General features: G+C 39.6%; 1 pseudogene; it reads left to right on the plus strand.

Annotated features, from left to right (window-relative positions):
• On the plus strand, positions 1,192-1,799 carry Gm18448 (predicted gene, 18448; annotated as a pseudogene).

Genomic DNA, 10,257 nt, shown 5'->3' on the forward strand with positions numbered 1-10,257 from the left:
TAATACTACACTAGAACTCCAGCTGCAGCCTTCGCTTACCCCTCCTCACATCTGTGGAGCCCACATCCCATCCAAACCTTCCTCAACCCATTTGTTTCTGTTTTTTTCCAGACTGCATATCCAGTAGCCATGCCATGGTAACACAATAGCAGATCCTACCATAGCAATAAGTAGTGTGAAGGCAGACCCACCCCCTCCAACTGCTCCTTAGATCCAATCATTGCAATGTCATTTCTAGTTCTGCAGCTCATAACCTGTTGTAGTCTCCCTCTCCTCTCTAACCCCATCCTCAATGGATTATAAACTCCTTCTATTTGAACCTTCCTTCCTCCAACTTATCCCAGTTACTCAGCCCCCAGCACCAGCAGGCATTTCCTGAGAACACACTAGCAAAACAAGACAGGAAAATAAGCAGCATACCACCATTATACTCTCATAAAATCTGGAAAGGAAACAGAAACAAAGAAGCAAAAGACCCACCCAACAAAGACAAATCAGAAACCAGCACTTAACTCTTTAATTGTGCCAAACCTTGATGTGGAGATACTAGCATAAAAATATAATCATCCGCCAGGGCAATATGTCTCTACAAGAGCCCAGCTATCTACCACAGCAGCCCTAAACATCCTAATGTAGCTGAAGCATAAGAAAACAACCTTATAACCAACTCTAAGAAGACCATAGTAGTCTCTAATTAAAAAGTAAATGAATAAATCCCTTAAAGAAACCCAGGAAAACATAAAAGAAACAGTTGAAGACATGAATAAATCCTTCATAGAAAGTGAAGAAAACAATAACACACAGTTGAAGCAAAATATAAAACTGTTCAAGACCTAAAAGTGGAAATAGAAGTAATGAAACAACTGAGGCAAATCTGGAAATGAAAAATTTAGAAATTGGAGCACAAACTGTAGAGGCAAGTTTTACCAACAGTATACAAAAGATGGAAGAGAGACTCTCAGACACTGAAGATTTGACAGAAGAAATTGATACTTCAGTCAAAAAAAAAAACGTTAAATCTAAAAAAACTTAACACAAAACATCTAGGAAATACGAGACAATATGAAAAGAACAAACCTAAGAATAACAATTATACATGAAGGAGAAGGAACATAGTTCAAAAGTCCAGAAAATATTTTCAGCAAAGTCATAGAAGATATTTCTCCTAACCTAAAGAAGGCATGTGGTAGATACCAAGGCAAGCATGGTGACTTGGAAGTGGGTGAATGTGTTTCTGATCCCTGTATGAATAAGGCTGTAGGCCTCAATGAGATAAGATATACCTATGTGTATACCTTAAGATTATTCTGGTGTGAACTGTGAGTTGAGTTGGCAATTAATGAATGTGTCTACATGGTGCCACTTGTCAGCATGTTCTTGGGCTTACTTCTGTGACTATACACCTGGAGTCTTTTGAACAACTGTGAACTTAATTTTGATGAATGTGCCAGCCAGCCATGTCTTCATGGAGAACTATGTGTGGATGGAGGAGACAACTACTATTGTGAATGCCTGGGTAGTGGATTCACAGGGACACACTATGAGAACTTAATGTCTCTTTGTTAGTCAAAGCCTTGCCACACTGATACAACATGAGAAGACACTGTTGACAGTTATATTTGAAACTACTGGTCTGGATACACAGGTACCCTGTATGACGAGGACAAAAAAATGAAAGGGATGTATGTGTGTGTGTGCTGAGGTTTCCTTAAAGGGTCAATAGGGACACAGACCTGCCTTCCTCATTCAACTTACTTGAAGTCTTGGGCTATATTTGCATCTGTCAGCCTGAACTCACAAACAGGAGCATAGCATAACTGTCCTCTGAGGGGTTCCATCAAGCAGCTGACTGAAACAGACACAAAGACCCATAGCCAAGGACTAGACCAAGCTCAGTCTTGAGGAAAAATTGGGGGAATGTTTGAGGACCCAGGACAGAATAGGGCCTCCACAAGAAGGCTAACAGAATCAACAAACCTGGACTCATGGGGGCTCCCAGAGACTGAACCAGCAACCAAAGAGCATACAAGGGCTTAACCTAACCACCCATCACAGTACATATGTAGCAGATGTGCAGCTTCATCTTCATGTGAGTCCCCCAACAACTGAAGTAGGAACTTACCCTGATTCTGTTGCCTACCTATTTATCCTATTCCCCTAACTGGACTCCCTTGCCTAATCTCAATGGGAGAGGATGTGCCTAATCGTGCAGGGACTTGAGGGGCCAACTCTCAGTATGTTGGTACATAGGGGATGACTTCACCTTCTCTGAGGTGAAGGGGAGAAGTGGCAGGGAAGTGCCATGTGAAGGGGGACTGGGAGAAGAGGAGGGCTGTGATTGGGATGTAAGGTGAATAAAAAATAATGGGAAATGTTAGAATTAAAGGACTTTAACCTTCTTTCAGGAAAAACACACACACACAAAACTTGTGATGGTTTGAATAGGAATGGCCTCCATAGACTCACGTGTTTGAAAGGTTGGTCCATAGGAAATGGCATTACTAAGAAGTAGGGCCTTTTTGGAGGAAATGTGTAACTGTGAGGGCAGGCTTTGCAGTCTCCTATGCTTAAGATGTGCCCACTGTGACACACAGTCTCCTTCTACTGCCTGTGAATCAAGATGTAGAACTCTCAGCTCCTCCAACACCATGTCCGCCTGCATGCTGCCTTGTTTCCTGCCATGATGATATTGGATTAAACCTCTGAAATTGTAAGCTAACATAAAGTAAAAATATTTTCTTTTATAAGAGTTATCATGGTCATGTTGTCTCTTTACAGCAATAAATTATATCTAAGATAGAAGTAAATGCATATAAAGGTAAAAGAAGCATACAGAGTGTTAAATAGATTAAAACAGAAAAGAATGTCTCCTTATTACAAAATAATCAAAACATTAAGCATATATTAAAAAAAACACATTAAAAACTACAAGAGAAAAGACCAAGTAACATATAAAGGCAGGCCTATTAGAATTACACTGGAATTCTTAGTGGAGACTCTTAAGAGACATAAGTGCTTGGACCGATGTGCTGTCTAGACTTTAACAGACCACAGACACTGGACCAAATTACCATACCCAGCAAAACTTTCAATCACCATAAATTGAGAAAACAAGGCATTTCATGGTAAAGTCAAATTTAAATAATCTCTAGTTATGAATCCATCCTACAGAAGGTATTAAAAGGAATACTTCAACCTAAGAAAGTTAACTAAACAGAAAAAAAAAAGTCACAGGGAATAAATAGTCTAAAACCATCAAAATGTAAAGACACACACACACACACACACACACACACACACACACACACATACACACACACAAACAAGCAAACAAACCAAAACACTACCATGACCACAATCACTACCACCACCAACAACAAAAAATCAGCAATCACTGGTCATTGATACCTCTCAATACAATGGTCTCAATTTCCCAATAAAAAAGATATAGACTAACAGAATGGATGTGAAAACAGGATCCAGTGTTCTGCTGCAACCAAGAAATATACTTTGAAATAAAGAATAGACATTACTTTAGGATGAAGAGGTGGAAAAAAGATGTTCCCAGCAAATAGACCTAAGAAACAAGCTGGTGTAGCGATTTTAATATCTAACAACATAGGCTTCAAATGAAAACTAGTCAAAAGAGATGAGAAAGGATGCTGCATACTCTTCAAAAGAAACACATCCATCAATATGACATTTCAATTCTTAACATCTATGCCCCAACACAAGGGTACCCAAGTTTGTAAAAGAAACCTTACTACAGATTAAATCACATGTTGACACTCAGTCACTTACAATGAGAAGCTTAAGTGCCCCTTCCACCAATGGACAGGTCATTCAAACAAAAGCTAAACACAGAAATCCTGACCCTAACAGATGTTATAAACTAAATGGCCTGCCTTAGTCAGGGTTTCTATTCCTGCACAAACATCATGACCAAGAAGCAAGTTGGGGAGGAAAGGGTTTATTTGGCTTACACTTCCATAGTGCTGTTCATCACCAAGGAAGTCAGGACTGGAAATCAAGCAGGTCAGGAAGCAGGAGCTCGTGCAGAGGCCATAGAGGGATATTCTTTACTGGTTTGCCTCCCCTGGCTTGCTCAGACCACTCTCTTACAAAAGCAAGATTACCATCCCAGAGATGGTCCCACCCACAAGGGGCCTTTCCCCCTTGATCACTAATTGAGAAAATGCCTTACAGTTGGATCTCATGGAGGCATTTCCTCAACTGAAGCTCCTTTCTCTGTGATAACTCCAGCTGTGTCAAGTTGACACAAAACTAGCCAGTACATGGCCCTAACAAATATTTACAAATCATTTCACCCAAACACAACAGAATATACCTTCTGCTCTGCACCCCAAAAAACTTTCTCAAATATTGAGCACACAGTCAAACACAGAACAAGTCTCCACAAATAAAAGAAAACTGAAATAAGTCTCTGCATTGCTAGACCATCACAGATTAAAGTTGGATATCTTGAAGAAAAGAAACCATAAATGTTTATAAACTTATGGAAACTGAGCAACTCACTGCTGAATGAAAAATGAATCAAGATATAAATAAATAAATAAATAAATAAATAAATAAATGACTAAACAGTTAAAATAAAAAACTCAGATGCTGGTGAGGACATGGAGAAAGAACACTCCTCCACTGCTGGTGGGAAAATAAGCTGGTAAAACTCCTCTGGAAGTCAGTTTGGCGGTTCCTTAGAAAATTGGACATAGTATTACCTGAGGACCCAGAGACTCCTCGGCATATACCCAGAAGATCCTCCAACATGTAATAAGGACATCCAAGGGAATGCAAATCAAAACAACCCTGAGATTCCACCTCACACCAGTCAGAATGGCTAAGATCAAAAATTCAGGTGACAGCAGATGCTGGCAAGGATGTGGAGAAAGAGGAACACTCCTCCATTGTTGGTGGGATTGCAAGCTTATACAACCACTCTGGAAATCAATCTGGCAGTTCCTCAGAAAATTGGACATAGTACTACCAGAGGATCCCAGAATACCTCTCCTTGGCATATATCCAGAAGATGTTCCAACCTGTAAGAAAGACACACGCTCCACTATGTTCATAGCAGCCTTATTTATAATAGCCAGAAGCTGAAAAGAACCCAGATGTCTTCCAAAAGAGGAATGGATACAAAAAATGTGGTACATTTACACGATGGAGTTTTCCTCAGCTATTAAAAATGATGAATTCATGAAATTCTTAGGCAAATGGATAGAACTACAAAATATCATCCTGAATGAGGTAACCCAGTCTCGAAAGAAAACACATGGTATGCACTCACTGAGAAGTGAATAATAGCCCAAAAAGCTCCAAACACCTAGTATCCAACTCACAGACCAATAACAAGGAAGACCAAAGTGTGGGTGCTTCGGTCCTTCTTAGAAGGAGAACAAAATACTCACAGGAGCATATATGGAAATAAAGTATAGAGCAGAGACTAAAGGAAAGGCCACCCAGAGACTGTCCCACCTGGGGATTCATCCTATATAGAGTTACCAAACCCAGACACTATTGTGGATGCCAAGAAGTGCTTGCTGACAGGAGCCTGATATGACTGTCTCCTGAGAGGTCCTGTCAGACCCTTACAAGTACAGAGGCAGATGTTCACAGCCAACCATTGGACTGAGTGTGGCATCCCTAATAGAGGAGTCAGAGAAGGAACTGAATAATTTGAAGGAGTTTGCAACTCCATAGGAAGGACAACAATATCAACGAAACAGAACCCCCCCCCCCCCAGAACTCCCAGGGACTAAGCCATCAACAAAGGAGTATACATGGCTCCGGCTGCATGTGTAGCAGAGGACGGCCTTGTCATTCATCTATGGAAGGAGCGGTCCTTGGTCCTATGAAGGCTCAATAGATGCCCCAGTCTAGGGGAATCAAGAATAGGGAGGTGGGAGCAGGTGGGTGGGTGGAGGAACACCCCCATAGAAACAAGGAGAGGGAGGATGTGATAGGGTGTTTCCGGGAAGGAGGGAAATGGGGAAAGGGGGAAAGGGAATAACATTTGAAATGTAAATAAAGAAAATATCCAATAAAAAAAATCATATAAAGATTTAAATAGGCCTATAGCCAGTATTGCAATAGATGCAGTCATTAAAAGTCTCCTAACCACCACCATAACAACAAAAGACAAGGGTAACAACAACAACAACAAAAGACAATGTAGTTTAAGCACAAAATTCTTCCAGACTTTCAAGGAAGAGTTGAATCTAATTTTCCTCAAATTATTCCACATAAGAGAAACAGAAGGAACATTGCCCATTCATTTTATGAAGTCATAGTTACCTTGATATCCAAGTCACATAAAGACTCAACAAAAAAGAAAGAATTACAGACCAAGTTTTTTTATGAATATAGATGCAAAAATACACAATTAAATACTTACAAAGGAAATTCAAGAACAAATCAAAAAGATTACCCTCCATGATCAAGTAAGTAGGCTTCATCCCAGAGATGCAAGGATGGTTCAATATATGAAAATCAGTGAAATGAAACCCACTGTATTACCAAACTGAAAGGAAAAACAAAACAAACAAACAAACAAACAAAAAACGGTCATCTCATTAGATGAGGAAAAGTCCTTAGACAAAATCTAAAACCCATTTAATAAAAGTTATTAGGGATACATGAAACCTATCTAAATGCAACGAAGGCAATGTACAGCAATTCTGTACACAATATCGAATTAAATTAAGAGAGACCCAAAGAAGTTATACTGGAATTCAGAGCATGACATGGTTGTTCTCCATATCTATTCAATACATGAATTCAAGTTTTGTCAAAGCAGTAAGAAGGTGAAAGAGATCAAACAAATAGATTGGAAAAGATGAAGTCTAATTGTCATCATTTGCAGATGATATGATAGTACACATAAGTGACCCTAAAAACTCCATGAAGGAACTTCTTTATGCAAACACTTTCAGCAAAGGAACTGGATAAAGAGATTAACTTTAAAAAATCAGTAGCCCTCCTCCTATATCCAAATGACAAATGGACTGAGAAAGCAATCAAAGAAACAAAAACATTCACAAGAGCTTCAAATAATACAAAATATCTTGGTGTAACTGTAACCAAGCAAGTGAAAATATTATATGACAAAACGTCAAGTCTGCAAAGAAAGAAATTGAAGAACATTATCAGATTAAGAATCTCTCATGCTCATGGATCAGTAGATTGAACATAGTAAGAATGGCCATTCTACAAAAAGCGATCTACAGATACAAAATCTGTACACAATTTTTTTACATGCCTTGAAAGGACAATTCTCAACATCATATGAAAAAAAAAACAAAAACAAAAACAAAAACAAAAACAAACACCCTGGATAGCTAAAACTATCTTGAATAATAAAAGAACTTCTAGATGTCCCCCTCCCCATTGTGATTTAAAGTTGTACTACAGAGCTGTAATAATAAAAACTATATGAAATTGCCCAAAGAGCAGATATGTTGATCAGTGGAATCTAACTGAAGACCCAGAAATAAATCCACACACATATGGGAAGAGAATTTTACCAACTCCACATCTGCTGGAGGACTAATATCCAAAATATGTGAAGATGTCAAGAAACTAGATATCAAAGAAACAAATAATACAATTAATAAATGGGGAAAAGATCTAAATGGAGAATTCATAATACAGAAAGTTCAAATGGCTTTAAAATGCTTAAAGAAATGTTCAGAGTCCTTACCCATTAAGGAAATATAAATCACCAGGCAGTGATGGTGCAAGCCTTTAATCCCAGTACTTGGGAGGCAGCGGCAGGCAGATTTCTGAATTCAAGGCCAGCCTGGTCTACAGAGTGAGTTCCAGGACAGCCAGGACTACACAAAGAAACCCTGTATGAGAACCACCACTAACCACCACCACCGCCCCCCCCCCCCAAAAAAGGAAATACAAGTCAAATCTATTCTGAGATTCCTTCTTACACCTGCCAAAATAACTAAGATTAAGAATACAAGTGACAGCTCATGCTGGCAAGGATGTGGAGTAAGGAGCACATTCTTCCATTGCTGGTGGGAGTACAAATTTGTAGAGCCATTCTGTAAAGCCAATATGGTAGTTCCTCAGAAAGTTGAGAATCAATGTACCTCAAGACACAGTTATATCACTTTTGTGCACATACTCAAAGGATAACTATCACAGCGTAAGGACACTTGCTCAATCATCTACATTGCTCCTCTGTTCGTAAGAACTAGTGTCTTAGTTAGGACTTTATTGCCTCTTCACAAAGAGGCACCATGATCATGGCAACTCTTTTTTAAAAGCAAAACAAAACCATAAAAGAACATTTAATTGAGGCTAGCTTACAGTTTCAGATGTTTAGTCCATTATAGTTATGGTTGGAATCATGGTAGCCCACAGGCACACAGGCAGACATGGTGCTGGAGAAGGAGCTGAGAGTTCTAAACACACTGGGCCTATCTTGAGCATTTGAGACCTCAAAACACACCGCCAGTGACATTCTTCCTTCAACAAGGCCACAGCTACTCAAACAAGGCAGTGCCTCCAAATAGTGCTGCCCCCTATGGGCCGATGTGGACCATTTTTACTCAAACTACCACTCTCTGGTCCCCATAGACTTGTAACCATATTATAGTGCATAGTACATTTAGTCCACCTTCAAAAGTTTATCACAGTGTCAGCACTGTTTAAAAGTTCAAAGTCTATCTGACACTCAAACAGTCTCTTAACTTTAGTCCTCTATAAGATCAAAATCAAACAGCAGATCACATACTTCCAACTTACAATAGCACAGAATATACATTACTATTCCTAAAAAGGGAAGAAATGGAACATAATGAGGAAATACTGGACCAAAGAAAGACTGAAAACCAGCAGGACAAACTCCAAACTTTCCACCTAAATTTCTGATATCAAAACACTTCTCATATCACCAATTTCTTTCAGCTTTGTTAACGGTAGCATACATACACTCTTGGGATTCTTCCACTCCCTCTTAGAAGTATTCCTTGGCAGGTGTCCCATGACTCTGGCATCTCCATCCAGCATCTTGGGGTCTCCAAGGTAATCCAGGCTTCATCTTCACAGTGTCACTCATTGGCCTCTCTAGGCCTGCATGCATGAATACTGCTGACATATGCCTGGCCTAAGTGACTTTCCTTAGTCATGGAAGGCAATTCTATTCCCCATCCCCTTTGTTTGTTTTCTTGGCTCTAAAGCAAGAGGCCAAAGCTGTCAAGTTCTACAGCTTCCTGGGACTGGAACTTGGCCTTCTCATTCAAATATATTTTCATCGGGTTTATATATATATCATGATTTTATTCTCTGTCTATGCTTGGCTGTCCCTCTGTAGACCAGGCTGGCTCAGTCTCAGAGATCAGAGAGATCTCTCTGCCTCTGCCTTGTGAGTTTTGGGACTAAAAGTGTACACAACCATGCCCAACACTAAACTCTTCTTTAATTCCTTTTCAGTTTCTTTCATTCCTTTTCACAAGTTGAAAGCCTAGCTGGGTGGGGTCTTGCCCTGAGGTCACCACTCCCTGTATTCCATTCAACATCAGGATTTTTTTTAAACCTGCTTATCTCCTTGACCTTGAGACTTACTTCCATTCCACTTCCTGGTGTCCTCTCTCTCCTTAACTTGTACACTTTGCAACTTTGCTTGCTCAGCTTGATGCTTTTCATTATAGATCTTTATAAGAGTGATCACTAATATCCACATGACACAATCCAAAGTAGGCTGTATTGAAATCTCCTCTGCAAACAAAATAAACCCACAACTCTTCAATTTAACTTCAGGTAAGGTTTTTGGAGAAGGGCAGGAAACAATCCCCCCCCCCCCCCAAAGTATCACTAGAACACTCTCCAAGGGCACATTATTAAAATTTCTTCTCCTCTGAAATGTCTTGAGCTAGGGCCTCACTGTTGAAATCATTCTTAGCGCCACTGTTTCATTTGCTCCTACTGAAATGACCCAATAGGCTACATCCAAAGTGTTCAGCTGCTTTTCTGATTCCAAAATCAACGTTTCTATTCCTCCAAACAAAAGCCTGATCAGGTCTATAACAGAAATACCTGGTACCATCTTCTGTGTCATTGTTTTAATGCTGTGAAGAGACACCATGCAAGTTTTCTTTTTCTTCTGCTTCCTCCTACTCCTCCTTCCCTTTTTTTAATTAATTAACTTTATATCCTGACTGCAGTTTTCATGCTTTACTTTTTCCCAATCCTGTTTCCAGCTCCACTCCACTCTACTCCACCCTC

Source organism: Mus musculus, chromosome 1 (assembly GCF_000001635.26).
Source record: "Mus musculus strain C57BL/6J chromosome 1, GRCm38.p6 C57BL/6J".
In the NCBI taxonomy this organism is placed as follows: domain Eukaryota; kingdom Metazoa; phylum Chordata; class Mammalia; order Rodentia; family Muridae; genus Mus; species Mus musculus.